Source organism: Agelaius tricolor, unplaced genomic scaffold, assembly GCF_023055355.1.
Source record: "Agelaius tricolor isolate 1412-34295 unplaced genomic scaffold, bAgeTri1.0.p SCAF_12, whole genome shotgun sequence".
In the NCBI taxonomy this organism is placed as follows: domain Eukaryota; kingdom Metazoa; phylum Chordata; class Aves; order Passeriformes; family Icteridae; genus Agelaius; species Agelaius tricolor.
Genome location: NW_027269272.1, coordinates 15,257,967 through 15,277,771, shown reverse-complemented (window position 1 = coordinate 15,277,771; position 19,805 = coordinate 15,257,967). Strand labels below are relative to the sequence as shown.

Sequence of the window (19,805 nt, the reverse complement as noted above, 5' to 3'; positions counted from 1 at the left end):
ACAGGTGATTTGCATCCTAATAGCACAAAACACATGGAAAAGGAGTGCTTAAAGGGTTTTATATGAGGAGTAACAGCCCCAGCAGGATGGTTTAGCCGGCCACAATGAGGATGAGGTGCTCTCCAGGCCAGGCACTGGTCAGGAGCACTGCCTGTCTCTGTGCTGTGCAGACACGTCATTTAGGGGACATCCTGGAGCTGAAAAGCAGGCAAAGGTGGATTGTGTTAGTCTTCATTGCTGGGTTGCCTCCCCCAGCCCAGGGAATTATTTTTTTATAGATAATAACCAATCATTCCCAAATGCATCACTTGAAAGGTCTTTAGGCAGCGTGCCAGGATTTTGGAGCTAATAGGGAGCCCCGGGATGGGGATGGATGGGCTTGGTTGCAGCCTGGAGATATTTATGTGTGTGTACACACCGTATTTCAGACAGCCAAAGCAGCGTGCTCAGACTCAAATTTACCATGGAAAGGCTCTAAACCCATTTTCAAAGCGGCAACATAATTTAAAAGGCCTTGCAGCGCCTGAGATGATGACTCAAGCCAAAGCCCTCCCTCCCCCTTCCCCGTGTCACTCACATCTCACCTTGACTGCAGGTGGCGGGATGTGACGGACCGGGGGAAGGGGACAGCAGGGGATGGCGGCTGTGACAGCGAGGGGACAGCGCTGGAAAACGGGAGGGGCTGCAGCCCCGAGGCTCCGGAGAGCTCGGCACGGCTCGGATGGGCTGCCGGGGACGGGGGGGCTGCCGGGGCTGTCCCCTGCTCTGCCGGGGCTGTCCCTCTCGGGTTGTCCCTCTCGGGTCCCAGCCGTGTCCCTGCCATCAGCTGTGGATGTCCCCTCTCGGGGTGTCCCTGCCGGGGCTGTCGCTCTCGGGTTGTCCCTCTCGGGTCCCAGCCGTGTCCCTGCCATCAGCCGGGGGTGTCCCCTCCCGGGGCTGTCCCCTTGTCCCTCTCGGGTCCCAGCCGTGTCCCTGCCATCAGCCGGGGCCGCTCCCGGCGCTCCCGAGTTTCTCTCCAGGAGCGCTCGTGCTCCGCTGAGGGGAAAAGCGATCTCTGTGCAAACCCGTGAGGCGTCTGAGGGACTGGTTCTATCGACAGCATCTCCTGGCGCTGCAGAAAGTGGGACAGTCCTCCTTTCCCCGTTAGGTTTTTACTGTGAATGGATTGTGAAGACAAAAGCTGTAAGTCAGCCCTTTTTTCTTTCCTGTTTAATATATAAAATCTCTGCTGTGTGCGAGCCTGGTCTGTGCAGGATCCATTCCAGCAAAGGGAACTTGGCACACATACTGCAGTATCATCCCCCTTCTGCAGTAGATGTGCTGTAACAAAATGAAATTCATTGTCTGCTCCCAGCAGGAGCCCGTCCATCCATCTGCTACCTATCATTGTCTGTCTGTCTTAGGAATTTAAGCAGCCACCTTCCTCTGGGCCTGTCACAAGGAGGCAGTAATAATAGCAGCCTTTGACATGTCCAGCCCTTTTCTCTCTCCCTTTTCAAGTCTTTGTTAAAAGCAGGGATTTTCTGTGGGGAGAAAGAACAGAAACAGTGGTCATATTGTAAATGACTTCAGGGAAAAGGTTTTTCACACAGGAGAAAGACATTCAAGCAAGGGACCTGGTTCTCTCTGGGGGGTCAGTCCCCACTGGGCCCCCTGGCTGGATAAACCTTTCTCCCCATCTGCAGAGGCCTTGGGGTCTGTCCCAGAGCTGCTGTGTGCACAGGGTGTGTTTTGCAGGGGAAAATGAAGGCATTGATATAGCCACAGCTTCATCTGTGGGTTTTTTTGGAAAATGGACCTTCATTTCAGACTGGTGACAGAGAAGGGGCCTTATTCCCAGCCCTGGTGTGCTCAGGGCTGCCCAGTTCATGGAGTTGTCAGGCAGCTGTGCCTCCCACCAGCTCATGTGTCACAGATGGGCTGCAGCCACAGCCAGTAGGAGATGGCTGCAGTGACCTGACTGCAAGGGACAGCTTGCAGCTGACTTGAAGGCACCAAGAAGTCATAGCCTGAATGGGAAAAGGGGCGTTCAGCTGCCATCACCCAAGGCAGGGTGAACCTGCACTTCACCTTTGTGCTTTCCCAGACAGGCACCATCTCCCACTCCACTGCTTGCTGGTGGGATATGGGTGAACTGGACTGCAGGGCTGCAGTGGGGGGTATCAGGGTGCCAAGGCATAAAAAAGAACCAGGAGACCAGAATTTAGAAATGAGAAAAGCAAATGTCTTCTTGTCATTCCCCAGTCTCTATGGCAAACCCTCTTCTGGGTATGAATGGGTTTTTTTGGATTCTCATCTAAGGGAACAGGAAGGTGGGGCTGCAAAGGTACAGGTCAGAAACCAAGGCTTTCAGCTGGTTGCTCTCAGTAGGGATTCCTTCTGTGCCTCAGTGCTCCTTGGTAGCCTGAGCCATGTGGGCTGTGAGCTTTGGAGGGGAAAAGGAGAAGCTGTCCTGGCAGTGTCTCTGGAACATGACCTACTCCTGAGTGCCATTGCTTCAGCTTGCAGGGGTCACCCTCAGCAGCTATTCTTGACCTGACAGTTAATTTCCTGGGTTGTTCTGACATTTCAGAGCTGGTTGTGTCACTTGAAAGTGAGCCTTGTTGCTGAATTTCACAGGCACAGAGCCTGCAGTGTGTTCTGCCCTGCTCCAAGCAGAGACCTGCAGGGGCAGCAGGGACACCCTTGGGAGGGGACAGATGAGCCCTTCACTCCCTGTGTGGCCTGAACCTTCTGAAACCTTGTAGACACCATGCTGGCAACAAAGCTTGCTAAAAATGTGGCATCCTAGAACAGTTGCCAGCTCCATGGGGAGGCTGATGGCAAAATGAATCTCTTGGGTTTGACTGCTGTGCTCTTGGAGCTTAAGACACAGGACAAGACTCAGCACTCCTGGGTTTAAGTCCTGTAAAAATTTGGCTGCCTTTAGGCCTCATAAGAGACATTTAGTAACTTTTTGGCAGTTAAATATGTGAGTTATAAGAAGTCCTAGTAGCAATTATGATGGTGGCTATTAAGTAAGCAGTTCATCTTGAAAACTGGAGCTTGAAAAGGTTAGAGAAACTTAGTCTGGAAGTGTACATATATGATAAATATTGGCCATATAATAAAAAAAAAATCCTGGCCTATAAACCATATTAAAACTAAAGACATTTATATGGAGGTTTGTTTCCTTTGTGAGGTGGTTGATCCTTAGGGTTGCTAAATGGTACTACATCAAACTAAAAGGTCTAGGCATTTTGAAAAGACAATTCCACTCCAAAGAATCTAAGAACTGTGTAGAACAATGCCAGTATTTTTCAGCCTGCTTTATAGAAATACATCACTAATCTACTGCATTGTGGCAAACTGACAGTCAGAATGGGTACCAGAAGGGACAAAAAACACGCTGAGCCCAGCTAATGCTCTCAGTTTGGTGAGGTCTTTCCCAACGGATATTTCACTTAGTCCCTCTGAGGAACAGCTCATCAATAAACAAGTTGGCAGCTTGGCTCTGGGTCCAGTTTTCAGAGGGCTCCTGAGATGGTTCTGGAAGACTTGGCTTGAGGAGCTGCACAGCACAAGCAGCTGTGGGCAAGTGCAGTGAACACCTCATGGCAGGTCAGGCTGTGGTGGAGCTGTGCTGCAGCTGGATGCCCTCCTGGGAATTGCTTTGAGTCCTGGAGAAAAGCTCTGAACTGAGCCAGGCTTGCAGGGGTAAAGCCCCCTTTGGAGTCCTGGAGCCAAGAACTTCACTGGTTGTGGTGTCCCAGGTTTCACTGCTCAAGAAATGTGTGGCTTTCTCCGCAAGACCTTGATTCTCTCACTTCTCCTTACCTTTAGAAGATGCAGTTCCCTCCATGACAGATTCTAGGTCAGCTCTTGGCCAAAGCTGGAAACCCTTTTGCAAGACCAAGCCATCCTTCATGAGACCCTTTGGACATGTTCAATTCCCAGGCTACTAAATGTGTGCAGTGACCCTCTCCATAGCAACCAGTGAAAATGTCAATAATCTCTGCTCTAGGAAACCATGGGAAATTCACCCAGGAGTGAATACAGATTTCACTGGTTTAAGCACTAAGACAAAAGCTTTTCAAGGACCAGCCATTTCACTGCCAAATGAAAACAGCTTGAAAAATATATTAAGGACATTTGAAGAGTTTTAGTAATAAAATAAAACATTTAATAAAGAATACTTTGCAGTTCTGTATTGTCTTTCAGCAGTGATTTACCATCAGGGTGCTGCCTGGATATTGCAAAGAAAGGTTTACTAGGAATACAATAGATAATAAATTAAAGAGATTAAATCTCATCCCAGTGTGTATGTGTTAATAAAAGATCCCCATAATACTTCTGGAATACAGGAAGTGTACAAGACAATAGTGAAAGTATAAAGTGGAAATAGAATGTTGTGAGTGACTAAACTAATCAGCAGATTAATGGACAGCCAGTGTGAGCAGAGTCCTGCTGGCAGCTCACACAGATCTCAGCAAAGCTCACTGTTGTATGTGGAGAATAAAACTGACCTTGGTATGAAGGGCTGCAAAATGGCTAAATGCACTTCCCTGAAATGCTGTGCATAAAATTAATTCCATCATTAATAACTGACCCATGCTTTCCATTCTGAGGAATCCAATTCACCTTCTGGCAGCCCGCTGACCAAGCAGCAGGAAAGTTTCTGGAACAGGAGGGAAAGTAGAACTGCATTTTATTGGTACCTGTTCTCTCAATACAGGGAGAGTAGGGGTAGATCTACAGCAACATCAGTCTTTCAGGGGCATTTGCCATCAGAAAAAGTTTGGATACCTTAATACCTGCAGAAACCTAGCTCAAATTTGTTGTCCAAGTTAGTTGTTAGAGGATAGAAAGCTCCTGCTTTGGCCTCTGACAGCCTTTAACCCTTGCTTTTTGATTCCTCACACAATAAGTCAACTGGAAATTGCTCTGCTTGTCTCTGACAGCACTTTCTTAGCAGCCTGTTTTTTTGGGGCTTTCAGGCATTTGTGAATTGCTTCTATTCTTAACATTGCAATATATAGAACTGGAATGGGTGTCTTCCCAAATTAATCTTTGAAAGCACTGCTGTGTTTTTCTTCATTTTCATCTATGTCCTTTCGGATAGATCATGTCTGAAAAGATGGGCATGTGCACATGTACGTGTACACATGTGTGTACAGACTCACAGACACATATTTAACACCCAATCTGTCCAAATGCAAGTTTTGAAAAATATCAAATCTATTACTCAGAGACCATAAGAGGATTGAAATTATAAGGCTTTTTTAAACATATGTTATTTTGAGTTCAATGTATACTTGCTTCAAGCTGCTCTGTGCAACCATGGAGATGAGAAAAGTACTTTCAGAAAATGAATGCCGGAAATTTTTGAACAGGATAATTCTAGTAGCTGGGGCTGTAAGTGGCTTATTAAGAAGTCTTGGAACTTTGACTGATGTGGCAAATTTGACAACAGTGAATAAGAAACAGATTTTCAGAGTGCAGTTGTGTGACCCTGGTTACCTGTCAGCTGGCAGGATGCAAATTCCCCCGTACAGCTACGAGCTGGCTTCATTTCTTATGTCTCTTTCTTCTGTTCATTACCTTCTAGCCCTTAGATAATGGAAAAGATGAAAGCTGACACATTTTCTCCTTTTGAAAGACTCATGTGCAAGAGTAATTCACTGGTGAACGAAGGAGGATAACCTGGAACAAAACAGGACCAAAGCACTGGTATTTCACTGGGGTCTGACTGCAGACACCTCGCTAGATCAACAACTCCAGGGCATACCAGGCTAGGAAAATTGGACAAACACAGGTTACAAACTCAAGGAGAGGGATGGGATTTTAAAGAAAGGGTGTCTAGAATTAACATCACAGTCTGCCAAATGCTGGAGAAATCTAATCAAGTATGTAGAGAGAGAGAGGCTGAGATTTAGCATTTAAGGGGCTGTTTTGCTTTGACTCTTGGGAAAGGATCAGGGTGCTCTGTGGAATGCTCACATCAATCCAGAGAGCATCCCCATTGCAGCAAGGAAGGCAAAACACAGGCATTCATGAAGTGTGTCTTACCTTGAATTGTTCTTTTTATTTAGTGCCAGGCAATGAGGAATTGTGTTTAGAAACCTGCAAGTTAGAGGTTCCTGAATAGCTATGCTCTGAAGTTCAGGAGGATAATGATCTAACAAAATGTAACCTTCAGCCACTGGTGAGTCGGGGGAATCAGGGTGTGTTTCAGGCTGTCTAGTCCTGTTTCTGCAAAGCAAGAAGAGCAGTCTCCAGAAAACATTCCCAAGAGAACAGGTTGGGGCTTCTCAAGGAAGGAAAGCAAACCCATGCCCCTACCAAGACCAAGGTGGCGTCTTGGGCTCCCAGCCAATGCTGACAGCTCTGTGGGTGACTTGGTGGCTGTGCCAGCTCCACACCAGCTCTACTGGCTCAACACAGCTGCTGGGAAGGCTCCTGCAGAGTCAGGGTGCAATGGTGCTGAAAGCACCAGCTCGCTATGAATATATAAGTACCTAACTGCATTCAATTAGCAGAAAATTTGGTTTGTCTCATTGCTGAACAATTGCAATGTGGAGAAATTTAATTTTATGGTGGCTGAGATCCTTTTGTATGAAATGACAAACTAAGGAAGCTCCAGCAGTACAGTTATCTATCATTAAGCTATTTTACAATTCCTTCTACTATATAAATGGCATAGTGAAAAAAAATCCCTTATTAGTTTCGACAGCAACAGTTCTCTTTCATTAACATTAAAGGATTGAAATTAGTAGTACAGTCCTTTCACTGCCTGGTCATGATGGAATGTTTTCCTCTCAGTTAATAGCAGATAATTTCACGAAAATACATGTTTCCACATGTTGGGATCATCAGGCACTCCCTGGCCCCTCTTCATGGTAAAGAGAAGGATGGAAGTTGCATCCAGTCTCTGTTTCCATGACATTGACTGGGAGAGCTTCAGTTTCAGTGGAAGAATTATGAAATGAAAGGCCTGAGACGGGGCAGATTGGCTGTGGGAGCTGAAGATGCCATAAAATTTTCTCATTCTTCTGGTTCAGCTGTTCTGTCTCTGGAAAGTACTTTGTTTCAGCCCTGTAGTTCTGGAAGAAAATATACCCTTTTGCTTCAGAGCTTCAGCAAATGTATGAAAAACCAGCTTTCGGTGCACTTCATTCCATTAATGCTTCTTCTAAAGTGATTGGTGCTGACTACCTTCCTCAGCACTTACATTTGTTGTTGTTAAAGACAGGATAATGTTTCGTGGTTATCTTTTCCAATACTATTACAGTGAATGTGGTGCACCAAGGCAGGGGGAATGATGAGGAGACAGGAAGATTTTCCCAGCACCTTGTAAGTTGTTTTTATAAGTAAGAGGTATTGCCCTGGGCACCAGCATCTGAAAGGAGAAATTTCATTTGTCTTCACTTGTAGCTCTATGAACAGTAAACAGCTCTGATCACCACTAATGGCTTCTCCCTTCTGAAAAGCTTATCTTTAAAAAGAGGTCATGGACATCAGTCCAGGCTGAAAACTTTGGATCTAAAGTCTGCTCTCTGTGTCATAAGTTCTGGCTTTTTTTTCTTATCCTCAATGGACCAGCCTCAAAGTTTGTCCTCAGAAGCTGTTGCAGATCTCAGCTTCCCCTGACAGCAGCAGTCGTGCAGAGCTGGTGTCCATCCACAACCAGAGAAAGGACAGAGGATCAAAAGGCTGTGACCTGGAGGTCACATTTGCAGGAGAGGGGGAAAGACATCAGAAAAGCTCTGTGGGGTGTATCTGTGTAGGTGGAGTTTGTTCTTGCTCTGATATCCAGCATTTAGAAACGCTATTCCAAAGACAGCTTGTGCAGAAATACAAGCAAGGCGAAACCTGCCTTGAGCTAAAACTTTTCAAAAAAAGAGGTCAGAGGTGATGTTCTCAGAGTTCAAATGGGAAAGAGATTTTTTGAGAACAAAGGCATCACTATCTGAGCAGATGTAATATTTGGTGACTACCAGAAGACAAATTCCTGGTTAAATGAAAAATGTAAGCTCATCAGGGAGGCTAATTCAAAATTTATCTGAAGATGAGGGGAGCCTTAAGTATTAGAAGTTTTACATGAGCACGATTATGAGACAGTGTCTGGTCATGGCTATTCTGGGTGATTCTCCCTTTTTGCTGGGCTGCACATTGGGGCAGGTGATCACAACAACAATTTCTGTTGGTGGACTTGTGCTGGTGTTTTTATGGTGCAACAGCTCTGTGAAGAAATCTTTGAGTCACTGTCTCTTGACAGAGCTCTTCTGCCAAGCAGGGAATGTACTTTAAATGTGCACTGAAGAACAATGAAGGTGCCTTGTTGGCAGTGCCTGATATATTAGTCTTTGATAAGGGATGCAGATCCCTTAAATTATTTAGATGAAGAGGGACGTTTAGTTTGTCTGAATGTCAAATCTCCCGGGTGAGAGCAGATTTGTTTATAAAAAGAACTGCACTTAGTGTGTCTGGAGGGAATATTGATTAAAGGAAATGTTGGGAAGGAGATACAACACAGGACAGGGTGGGAGATGACCGACAGATTAACACAGGTTAATTTTGAAAGGGAACAAGAGATGTGTTCGAAATAATGAGCAGGGATGGAGGAAAAGAGGGAAAAGAGGGAAAGCTTGCAGAGCAGCTAAATATGTCATTCATAAATATGTCTTGGACCTGTTTTCCTTCAGAGATGTGACACCACTCTGGTGTGGAGAAATTAACTGGAAAATTCCAGAATTGTGAGGGCTTTTTGAGAAGAAGCCACAAGAACCTTCACAAACTAGGCTTGAGTCGTTATGGGAGGACCTGTTCTTGGAAGGCAAGATGTGGTTAAGTGTGGGGTTGGGTGCAAGAGAGAGGAAAATGTGAGGATGCAGAAGATATGCCATAATATTTTGGAAAAACTGAGCTAGTCTGTAAATCTAACTTGCATAATTCTATTAAATGTAGGCTTAAAAGACCTCAAAAGTTCCCCTGTTTATCCTTCCCACACTTTCCTGGCAGGCTGGGAGGTGCTGGCAAACTGGGGTTGGGCAGCTGTGGTGTAAAGTGGTTTCACTCATGTCACCCAGCTGATGATTTTCTGAGCTCTGAGTTAGAACCCAGACAATCCATGCAGAAAGGGACACTGGTGCTGTTGAGTTCTGAGAAAGGGTAATTTCTGCTGGCTTCTGGTGTGCTTTTGGACAACACTGATTTATTACCTTCCTCCAAAGAAGGCCATAAGGCTCATCTGTGACATGCAGGACAGGACAACAGGCTTTGGACGCTTGTTTGGTTTTTCTTTCCCATATTCCATGATTTCTGAAATTTTAGAGCTCTAAGCAGTTTGTCTCTTAATAGTTCGATGGAAATCTCTATTTCCAAGCAATGACTACAGACAATCAAACTAAGAAATTTTAAATAGTTGAAATTTAAAATTTTTAGTGGAGGAGGGACATTTTCCCTCTGGAATTCCCTATTTAGTTTTCCTTCCAGCCATTTCTAGGCATTCCTAAAATTTCATTGCATGGAGGATATATTTGTAAAATTATTCCTATGTGAATAGGGACCATGGGAAATAACCCTAGGCAAAGGGAAATAACCCTTTCCTCTCTGAGCACTCCATATGGTGATGTCACAAAGATGCAAAGGGAAGTCTGAACCTTCAGTTCCCTGCAGGAATAACTGCAAGGCTGAGACATTAGTCTTTTAGCCAGCACAAATATGCTCTCTGTTGTATTTTCTGTGGATTTGTGGACGTGGATGCTTTTGTGATCCTGTGTACCATTTGTGCAGTTTTACAGTAAGAATGCATTTTACTTCTTCTGCAGAGCAGCAGCTGTCCCTGCGTGTCAGGAGAGAGGAACCTTTTTGTGGGTTACTGCGGAGATTTTCAAGCTGTGGTCCATGGAACCCTGTCGATCTAAAGATTAGGTTTTACAAGCCCATGGAAAATAACTTTAGGTTTTACAAGCCCATGGAAAAACAAAAGCTTCCCATCTGTAGACTCAAATTTGTGGCCCCAGGGGGCCACATTTCCATCTGAACATTTGTAGGAGTTTACAGATGTAAAGAATTTGGAAACTTCTCATGCAGAGCGATCAAAATGAAAGTTTGCAGAAGCTGCTTTAGGGTTGTAGGAGACTTGCTAGAAAACCCTTAAAACCCAAGCTCTGAAAAGATCTGGTTTACTTTTTTGGTGAAACCAGGATGGCTGCTGTGTACCAGTGGCCTAATGAGTTAAAGCACAAACATAGGAACCAAAATGCTCTCTAAGGTCTATTCAAGGAATTAAAGACCTCTTGATAAATATGGAATGATGGATAAAAGAGCTTCTGAGATCAAGGTCTGATTGAGCAGAATATGTGGTCAATTCTAAATGCCTTCTGTTAAAAAACGTCAAACAAGCAATTTGCCTCAAAAAAAGGGAAACTTGCAACATTTTGTTGCTACTAATAATCATTTACTCAGCTGGGTTGTTGGTTACAGTGAGGATTGTTGGTTGCTGTGGGTAAAGTAAGATCACTGATCCACATTTAAGGGACTGGTTCTTAAAATCTAAAAAAACCCAAAAAACAAAAAAACCAAAAAAACAACCCAAAAAACAACACCGAAACCCACAGTAGAGCGGAAAGAATCTTCCAGAACATTTTTCACCTTCCAGAACAGCATCTTGAGGAAGGTCATGTCACCAGTGTTTGAGCATGATGGAGAAGAGGTGTTCAGCTGTGCTCTCAGGATTGTCTTTGTTGTGGGATGCACTCCCAGTACACGAAACATCATTCCTGGAGGATCTTGGTGATGGAATTTAGGTACTTGGTCTCCTGTGGAACAAGGCATTGCTCACAGCTATACCTTTAGTGATTAAGGTGTGAGATGTAATGTCTGTGCATCATCCATCTGTTTTTGTGAACAGACAAATATTCTGGTCTTTGCATTCTGATTTTTCATATATGTTAGCATAAATCTTCAATAACTCAAGAGATCTAATGTTTATCTTTGTGATGAAGTGTGGATTTGCTCTATAGATATTTATGAAGTTAGTTTGTTTTTACATCATTTTGACAAAGGAATCAATTACAGTGAAATTGCTTTCTGTGTGTTTCTTGTTACCTGCAGGGTGTATTTTCAGGGAGTAATATCACATCCTAACTAGGTGGATAAGCAGACAAGCATATTTCTAAACAGGATAAATGAGCCCTGGTGAAGCACTGAACTAACATTACATTCCTGCTTATATCCAGCTAATTCACTGCATCACACAATCTATCTCTGGATGTATGATGAGATTTTTGGAGGCATACATAGAAGTAATTCAGTAGGCAATGTACACAAATTTTCAGCTGAGTCTAGGTGCTTAAGCGTTATTAAGACCTTTGAAAATTGCCTTTGATATTCTGAACAAAAAGTCAAAGAGGGTATTTTTACTTTTGATTAAAAATTGACTGAGTAGGTGTAAAGATATATTGCTATTAGCTGAAGGGGAAACATTTTCTAGAAAAGCATATCAAGTCTTCCTTTGGTTTTTTATTTATTATTCATCTTAAAAGTTGCAAGAATAGATCGAAGAGGATGGATGGAATAGATGTATAGAGGAAGAATGTGGTTTTTTTATTACCTGAATTTAAATAGATTTCCCTATTCTTCCCACCTTGAGGAAAGTCTGTTAGCTAGCAATGCCAGGAGGGGCCCTGGAACCTTTGCTCTTCTTTTCCTGAGTGTCTGTAATATGGTCCCTAAATGCCTGCTTCACTCATCAGAAAATCAGCTTGATGAAAGCAGTGGGGGAAAGGCAGAGCAGGGAACACAGATTTTCTTATTTTGTCCTTCTGAGGTAGCAGCTTCACATTGCCCTCCACATCAGCCAGGCAAGGCAACCAATTTATGACTTCCAGGGACAGCAGAAGGAGCTGGCAGCTGATCTGGAATATCATTAAAAGGGGGTTGTGTTGTGGCCTCACATGAGGACAAGGGAGGATGACTGGTGAGTGTGTCATTGACACAGAGGGGTTTGTGTGGCTCACATAGGGCTGGCTGCAGAAGGCTGGCTGCACCCTTATTATGGTCTGAATCCCAAGGTAAGAAGGTTTATGCCTCCAAAAACTCTTGTTTTACAACAACCATTAGAAGCCAGGTCTTCTTACCATGGAAAATGTCCATCCCTGTTTGCATTTTGCCATGCTCGTGGATGTCACAGTGTCATGGCACCTATGAAAACTGACTCATTCCTCTAGAAAAACACACCAGGATATTTTGATCCCTCTCCACTTTGTTTCAGCCCCTGAGTCAGGGTCATTCTGGTTTTCTGTATCCATCTCCCAGCATCTGGCTGTACTTCCCAACACACCATTTTCCCTTCACTGAACTGTTCCACAGACACAATGTGCCACCTTCACCCTGATGCCTACCTGGTGAGATGAACTCCTCCAGCCCACTCTGGGAAAACTGGGTTTGGAGTCCCCATGTGCAATGTGGAAATCCAGCAAGGAGTCAAGGTCTTACCTAAGGCTTTTCTTATGTACAACTGCTTTATTCTTAGAAAGCACTAAGGGAGTTATAAATGTGGTGTGTGAGGAAAATAACCAGTTTCTCCACCTCCTGTCTCTGAATTGCATTTCCAATTGTTGCCTATAGGTGCAGTTTTGTGGTTCCTCCTGATTTTTCATCTGCCTGGTTTAACATTATTGTGTGTTAATGGGATGACTCAAACTAAATGTTTTTAAAGCCCTTTTTTTTTTCTCTCTGATCCTGCCATGTGCTTGCTTACAAATATGAAATTTCAGCTTTCTCCTGGTTTTTTTTGTGGAAGTGTGGGTGGCTGAGAAGCAAGTGGCTCCATCTCAGCACCTCAGGCAAGCAAGAACCAGAATAAGTGGATGGCAATGGCACTTGAACACAGATGAGTAGTAGCAGGTAGTCCCTGGTGTCTGTGTTTTGCCAGACTAGCACCATCCTTTAAGGACATGAAAAAAAATATCTCACGCTCTACCTGTCTCCAAATGTCAGCCAGAACCTGGCATGGACACAGGTGTGCCAGCAGGAAAGAGATTCCACCAGCTGCTGTGTGAGGAATGGGCCTAATTAATAAGTGGAGTGGTATTCCTGCAGAGGCTTAGGATCAGCAGTGCTGTGAAGGTGAGGGGACTGAGCAGAGGTCAGCCCAGGACAGGCCTGATCACCCTGCAGAAGCAGTGAAATGGGCGTTTCTCCATATTTCACCAGATCATGTGGATATTTGAGGCAATGCAATGCCTTATTCTCTTGAAACTTCAGTCCAGCCTTTACATCTAGTACTAAATGAATATTTTAAAATCTTATTTTTGTTATAAATATGTGGTGTAAAGGCAAGAAGTTTAATCTTAGCTGCTCTTTACTACAGAAAAATAGGTTAGTGATCTCCTGAGAGGTCCCTGCTTGTCTCTTCTGCTCTTGACCAAGCACTTCTCTTTTCTACTGAGCATGGTTGCAGCTGACAACACTTATCTGGAAAGGAATAAAGCAAGCCTGAAGGGACAGAGCAGGCAGTTCCCATCTGCCTTCTTCACAGCAGTCCCCTGCCTGATTTCTGTGCTGTGAAGGAAGGGAATAAACACTGAATACAACAGAAGAAGTGAAGTACAAAGTGTGGCCTCTGCTCCCAAACCCTTCTCCTCACCTGATGAGAGAAAGTGTATTTCTTGAACCAACAGAAGAGCTTGGTCCTTCAAAAAATGTCTTACAGCTCTTATCAGAGCAATGGGGTGTTGCAAAAACAAGCTGGAATTAGGTCCTCTGACCTAATTGGCACCTTTTGGTGTACATACAAATAAAGAAAATCCTAGGAAATTGCATAGGACAGGAAAGCAGCTCTTCTGCAGCCTCTAGAAAATTACTTCAGTTGTTTTGAGGTTTTGTCTTTGGTTGGTTTTGGTTTTTTTCCTTTTGGTGTGGAAAAACTCTACAGCAGGAGGGATTAGAAGAAGAATATTAGGAGCTATGTTTAGTGATGGAGATACAGACTAATTTAAAATAAGATACAAGATTAATGAAAAATTAGAGAAGTCTGGCCAAGCCTTTTAGGAGGGTTTGGAGGAGGAGGTGAGAAGGGAAGGACTCAATCCTAGAGCAGGGATCAAAGCACAATCAGATGAACTTTTCTTGTCCTCAAGGCTTAGCTGAAAACTTCCTGTAGGCGTGTATCCAGCTACATTCTTTCTTTATCTCTTGCATGGTAGGGCTCAAACAGGCCACTCTAAGGCAGTATGATCTAAAACTGGTCTGGGACCAAAGCAGGGCTGAGCCACCCTAGTTATTTGGTAGAAAACCTCATGTTGATGCCTTGAGCTTCTCTCTGTGTGCAGAAATCATTTAATATCTGGAGGGTACCTGCAGCCACTGGTTCAGCTGTCCCTGAAACCCTTCAGCTGCTGAAACAAGAACGTGTTCCTACATCCCAGGGTGCCACCCAATAAAAAGGGAGGTCATTGGGAAAGCAAAGGGATAAAGCAGAGTGAGGCAATGAGGCTAGACAGCAAATAACACAGCAACATTCCACTGCCCCCAGGCTGACTCCCTGCTCCTCTCCAGAGCCAGGGAGCAGCAGGACGAGGTGAGCCATCATATCCAGAGGAAAAACTCTTACAGCCAGAGCAGCAGTATGTCAGGACAGGATGTGAAGATTAGAGCAACAAAATGAATAGCAGGAAATTGAGTGTTTTAAATAAAGTTAGTTGTTTATGGCTAAATTAAGAGCCTCTCATTAATTCTCTAGTCTGCCAGCATATGAAAACTTAATGATTCCCTCTAAAAATACCCCATCCAAAGCACAATTAAGAGACTATTAGTAGGTATAGAGAACAATAAATAATAAAGGCTGTTGATTTTAATTCTTCATAATTGACAGCTGGAAATGGAGCATTTGCAAGCTGAGTGAACTGATACCTTTAAAAGAAAAGACACACATACCCCTGTGCAGATTAATTCCAGGCTATTTGCATATTTTACCTTGGAAAGTAATCTGGGCAGAGGCAAATATGATGCTCATTTCAAAGTCTTCTGAGGAAAGGGGAGTAGGAAGGGTTGGCTGCTGCTGCTCTGTCTCATCCACAGCAGCAACTGCAGAGCACCCTGCAGACCACATGCCCACAAATCTTCTGGCAGGTAACGAAGGAGCTCTGTGCAACAGTGAAATGAGCAGATGTCTGCAGTGCTGAAGGAATTACACAAAGCTTAGATAAGGTGTCAGGAATAACTTCTTCACTCACTGTCTTGCAGACTGTAATTTTAGGCAAGTACAGCATAATTACTGGCCAAATGTTGCAAACTAAATTTCCATAATTTTTTAATTTCAAAACATGACAACTGTAGGGATTTTTATGAACCTCCCATGTCCAAGTTCTGTTTTCCTGGCAATAAAGCTTTACTGACATAAATTTTTCAATAAAATCAATTGTAGAGTTACGTGCACTCCTGAACTGAAATTAAAATTTCCATGAGGGTGATTGTCATCCCATTTCCCCAGACATGGAATCCATCCTCCGGGCAGTTCTGTCTGGATGGCACAAAGCAGCACATTAGAGTTTCATGGATTTCAAATCCCCAGCGTTACCTGCTTGCAAGACCATCATAAACCCCATGCCAAGAAATGAAATATTTTAGTAGATGCAATTTATAGAATTGAACAGTAATATATATGAAACAATTAATATCAGATCGCAAATATCCCTTGAGAAGGAAGAACAGAAAAACTCACACTATACACTAATTATTGCAAGTTATTTTTTGCTCAGCTTGTGAATGATTAACAAGGCTGTAATTTGGCCAAGACATGATGGATTTATTTGTTTATTAGAAGACTTGCAATGGTGATTATGGCTTGGGCACTGGAGTAAGCTGGTTTGCTTAAATAACTGCTGCTTTATCAAACTTATTCTTCAGTATTTCAAATGGCTTAATAATAATGAAAAAAATATGCAAGGCAGGTGATTTGTTGCATCCAGAAGGTTATAAGGATAAAATCTCTTTCCTTGCCAAAGGTGCCAGTAAGCCCTTATTGACCACTAACCCCAGATAATCTGTTTATGATCTCATTTTCCCATTTACTTCCACACTCAGTGAGTTCAGTTGATATTTAGGAGCTACAGGTGAAGGATGGTGACAGAAATGAGCAATGTGTGTAAATCTGATCCAACAAGGAAACATCCTTGGCAAAGTCCTATGTTATTGCATCATGAATGGTCCAAAATTAAAGCAAATTCCTTGTAGGAGAAAAAGCCTCATAATGGGACAGGATTTTTCCTTTGTGCTAAAAAAAAGAAATATAAAAGTCATTCAAAAAAGGATACCCTACATCAGAGAAGAAAAGGTTAACTGGATAGTATGATGTGTTTTCTAGTGATTTTCAGGAAAAGCTGCATCTGTGAAGGCACTCACTGAGGTATTCCAGCTGCAGGGTCTCCTCTGTCCAGCACCAGGAGTGGCAAAACCCCATCCTTGCCTGGACTCAGGGATTCAAACATTTGCATTTCTTTCCACTGAAAAGCAAGGTATATTATCTGTTTATTTCAGATATCTGAATTTAAGTCAAAGGGATAGCAATCTAGTAGTAGACATATTCACAGCCAGGAACAGGAGATGAAAGGGTTGCCCTTCTTTTTCCAGAAAACTTCAATAAGAGGAAGATAATTGATTATAAAAGCTGCCAAAATGATTTGAAATGATGCAATTTCAAATCTGTTGAGCAATTCCTTTCTGAAAGACTGAGTAGGTCAGAATTACAGATATGGGAATATCTTACCTCATTAAAGTCCTCCCTATTCTTCAAGACCCTGCATAAGCACAATTATATATTCGATTTGCAATTGAATTTAATTTACATGCCTAATGATCCAGAAACACAAGAACACAGTTAGAGGCGAATAGAAAGTTTGGCAACATTCTCAAAATAAAGAATGGTTAATCAATCAGATGCCTAGGTTATGAGAAGGAGGAAAGAAAACAAGGACAGGCAATGAGTGCTGAAACAGAAACAGAGTACAGACCACTCTGGGAGCAGATAATCAGCCAAAAGGATGGGTCCAAATAATGCCTGAAAAGCAATGTCAGGCTAAGACCTCACAACTGGTGCAGGGTAACAGTGACTCTGAGCCCTGCTGTGCCTCAGCTGCCCAGTCTGACACTGAAACAGCTGCATTATTTTGTTTCTCTGAAGGGTGTCAAGCCTTAGCTCAAGAGTTCTATAATTTGGTTGGTGTCTTTGAACCACAATGCAAATATGGTTCAAACAACTTCATACGAGGCCTGGCACGAGTCTGTTGTTTTCTGGATGAATTTGAAACGATGTAGAGCAGAAGTTCCCCAGTGCCTCCTGTAGAAACATTCCTGGGATGCATTGCACGACCAGGATCTGGGGGAATGTGGGCTCTAAGGGAAGACCATGAGCAGGCTGCACCAGTGCAGCAGTCAGGGAGTGAGGAGTGAGAGCAAAACCTTCCCAGGGAGGGCTGCAGCAAGGGCACACCCACAGAGCAGATCTGCACAGGCAGGAGAAGTAATGTGATTTTAATATGTTTAAGCAATCTCCAGAAATAAACTTAAACAAGGAAGAAGAACCTTGGCTGGAGATTGAATCTGTTTACTAGATGGCTGCTGATGGTGCATGAGAGTGTAGTATTGCCTCCCATGGGAGGAAAAATTTTTATTTAATTTCACAGTTAACTATGGGAGGATTTAAGCTTTTGGTTAGTTTATAGCCTTCAAGATTTGGGAGTGAAGCTTTTAAAAGAGAGTACTAAAGGCTAAAAAACAAGGAAAAGGTAAAAATTACCCAAGTGTTTACAGTTGTGACAACTTCAGCCCAACTTCATGTACATTACAACATACATTTGGGATGTTTTAGGTTAGACAAACCTGCAAGAGATGGAGTAAAGTTTTGTGGTACAAAAGTTCAGTCTCACTCCAGCAATCTGTGGACCATTAGTATCTTCCCCAGGACAAGTAAGGCACCCAGGAAATGTTGTGCAAACTCTGATGAGAAACTGAGCATGGGATGGCAAATCCTTTAGTAGTGAACCCTGAAGGGCAATACCAGGGCATAGGAAGAGAAGAGAGACTTGCACTTTATTGCTGCTTTCACGTGCTAAATCAGATTTTCTTCTCTCTTATTGATTTCAGAAGATGAAGTCCTGATATACTGCAGGCTAAATTAGAATAATAATAAAAAGTATTTCCTACAGCTATGGAACTACTGTGCTGTACTATGCTGTAATTTTAGGACTGCCAGTAAGTGTTTGATTGGTGGCATAAAGTTACTCTTTACTGCATCCATCATCAGAGTTTCTCATGCAGATGAATTGCCTTTGCTTAAAAGTAAGTGGACTAGAGAGCAACAGGAAGGATCCAGACACCAGGCATAATTCTGTTGAGAACAGGTTGGAAGATTTATTCCAAGTTCACTTTTCCTTCCTTGTGAGCTGGACATGTGGCTGCAAACCTGGGCCAGGTTTCTGGGCCACCACAGAAACTGCAGAGGAGCTTGGTGGAGTTCAGGCTCAAGAGACAGCTGGGTCACAAGACAGCATGACAGCTCCCAGGGTGGCAGCAATATTAAAAAAAGCTGAGAAGGTTTTGAAGAGACTTCCAAAACAAGAAAGTTTCAGAAATGATCTGTGCAGGAAATGATTGGCTTTGCCAGACCTTAAAGCCAGACCTTAGAAGTTTCAGAGGACTGTGAGGAGCCTGCTTGTGTCAAGACTCCCACTGAGAAATTGTTTGATCTCCAGTGAACAAAGTGTGTTAATACCCTGCGTGCTCCTTGCAGGATCTCTTTTGCCCTGAAATACTTTGAATTTAGAAGGGATTTCTGGGCACTAGGCAGCACTCTCACTGCATCCAGCAGCAACAGTGACTTGCAAACTGTTCAACCAAAGACTGAGGTGAGAAAGAATCTTGTGTGATCCCACCCTCAGTCTAGAAATTCAGCTGAAAGAAAACATGTACTTGGCAGATATGATTGAGTCTACATAGTAAACAGCTTCATAAAGCAGCCACTCATCTCACTTTTAAGTGACAGCTACATTTACCTCATTTAAAATAAAGAATTTGGGTTGAGGCACACCGTTGCTCTTAAGAGCAAGTACAAATAACCTGCAAGCTCCCTTTCTCCAAAACTCAGATCATTTATTACTCTGGGTTGCTTGCAGTATGGTTGCTTAACTTCCCCTTCATTGTAGATTTTATTTTCCCCTTTTTCTATATGCTATAATTCCAGGGGAGCAAGAAGTTAAAGGGAGCCAAAGGGAGAGATTTCAATAAGATCACATCTGTTAGTGGGAGAAACATTGCTGGAGTATTGTCTTGTCATTTGCTAGATGATGTTAATGAAAACATTATGCAAGTTGCTGTGGGATAAGAGAGGCTCATTGCAGATGCAAACAGATGTTTCAGTACCAAAGTAAAAATGCTGGGAATAATTTTAGCTGTAATTAACGTAGTGCATTTTATAACAAATTTGTACCTATAAGAGAGTCTTGAAGCTGTAACCTTGAATTATATGATTGTTCTATGACAGATGTCAGTAGAGCACTGTGGAAATTTTTTCTAGTAAGGATGAAGACACCACACTTTATGTGTCTTCAAAGGGGCTCCTGTGAATATTAGTGCAATTTCTCCTTTATAGGCATGGTCCCATTGCATGCTAAAAACCACCTCCCTCTGCTGCCTTCCCAGCTCCATGATCACTTCATTCCATAACTTCCTGCAATAATGCTATTTCTGAGGACAGATTCCTTCCTGCTTCCACTTGGTGATCAGTTCCTGCCCCGAAACCTTGGGACTGAATTAATAGCCCT

At 43.2% G+C, this 19,805-nt stretch overlaps 1 long non-coding RNA gene across 2 annotated transcripts in view; it reads left to right on the top strand.

The window, feature by feature from the left end:
• The first annotated feature begins 873 nt into the window (after positions 1–873).
• Positions 874–19,805, top strand: part of LOC139594982 (uncharacterized) — a 120,576-nt gene continuing 101,644 nt past the window's right edge. For both annotated transcript variants that reach the window (XR_011680800.1, XR_011680799.1), the window contains exon 1: positions 874–1,182. This is a non-coding gene — a long non-coding RNA (uncharacterized lncRNA). The remainder of the gene's footprint in view (positions 1,183–19,805) is intronic.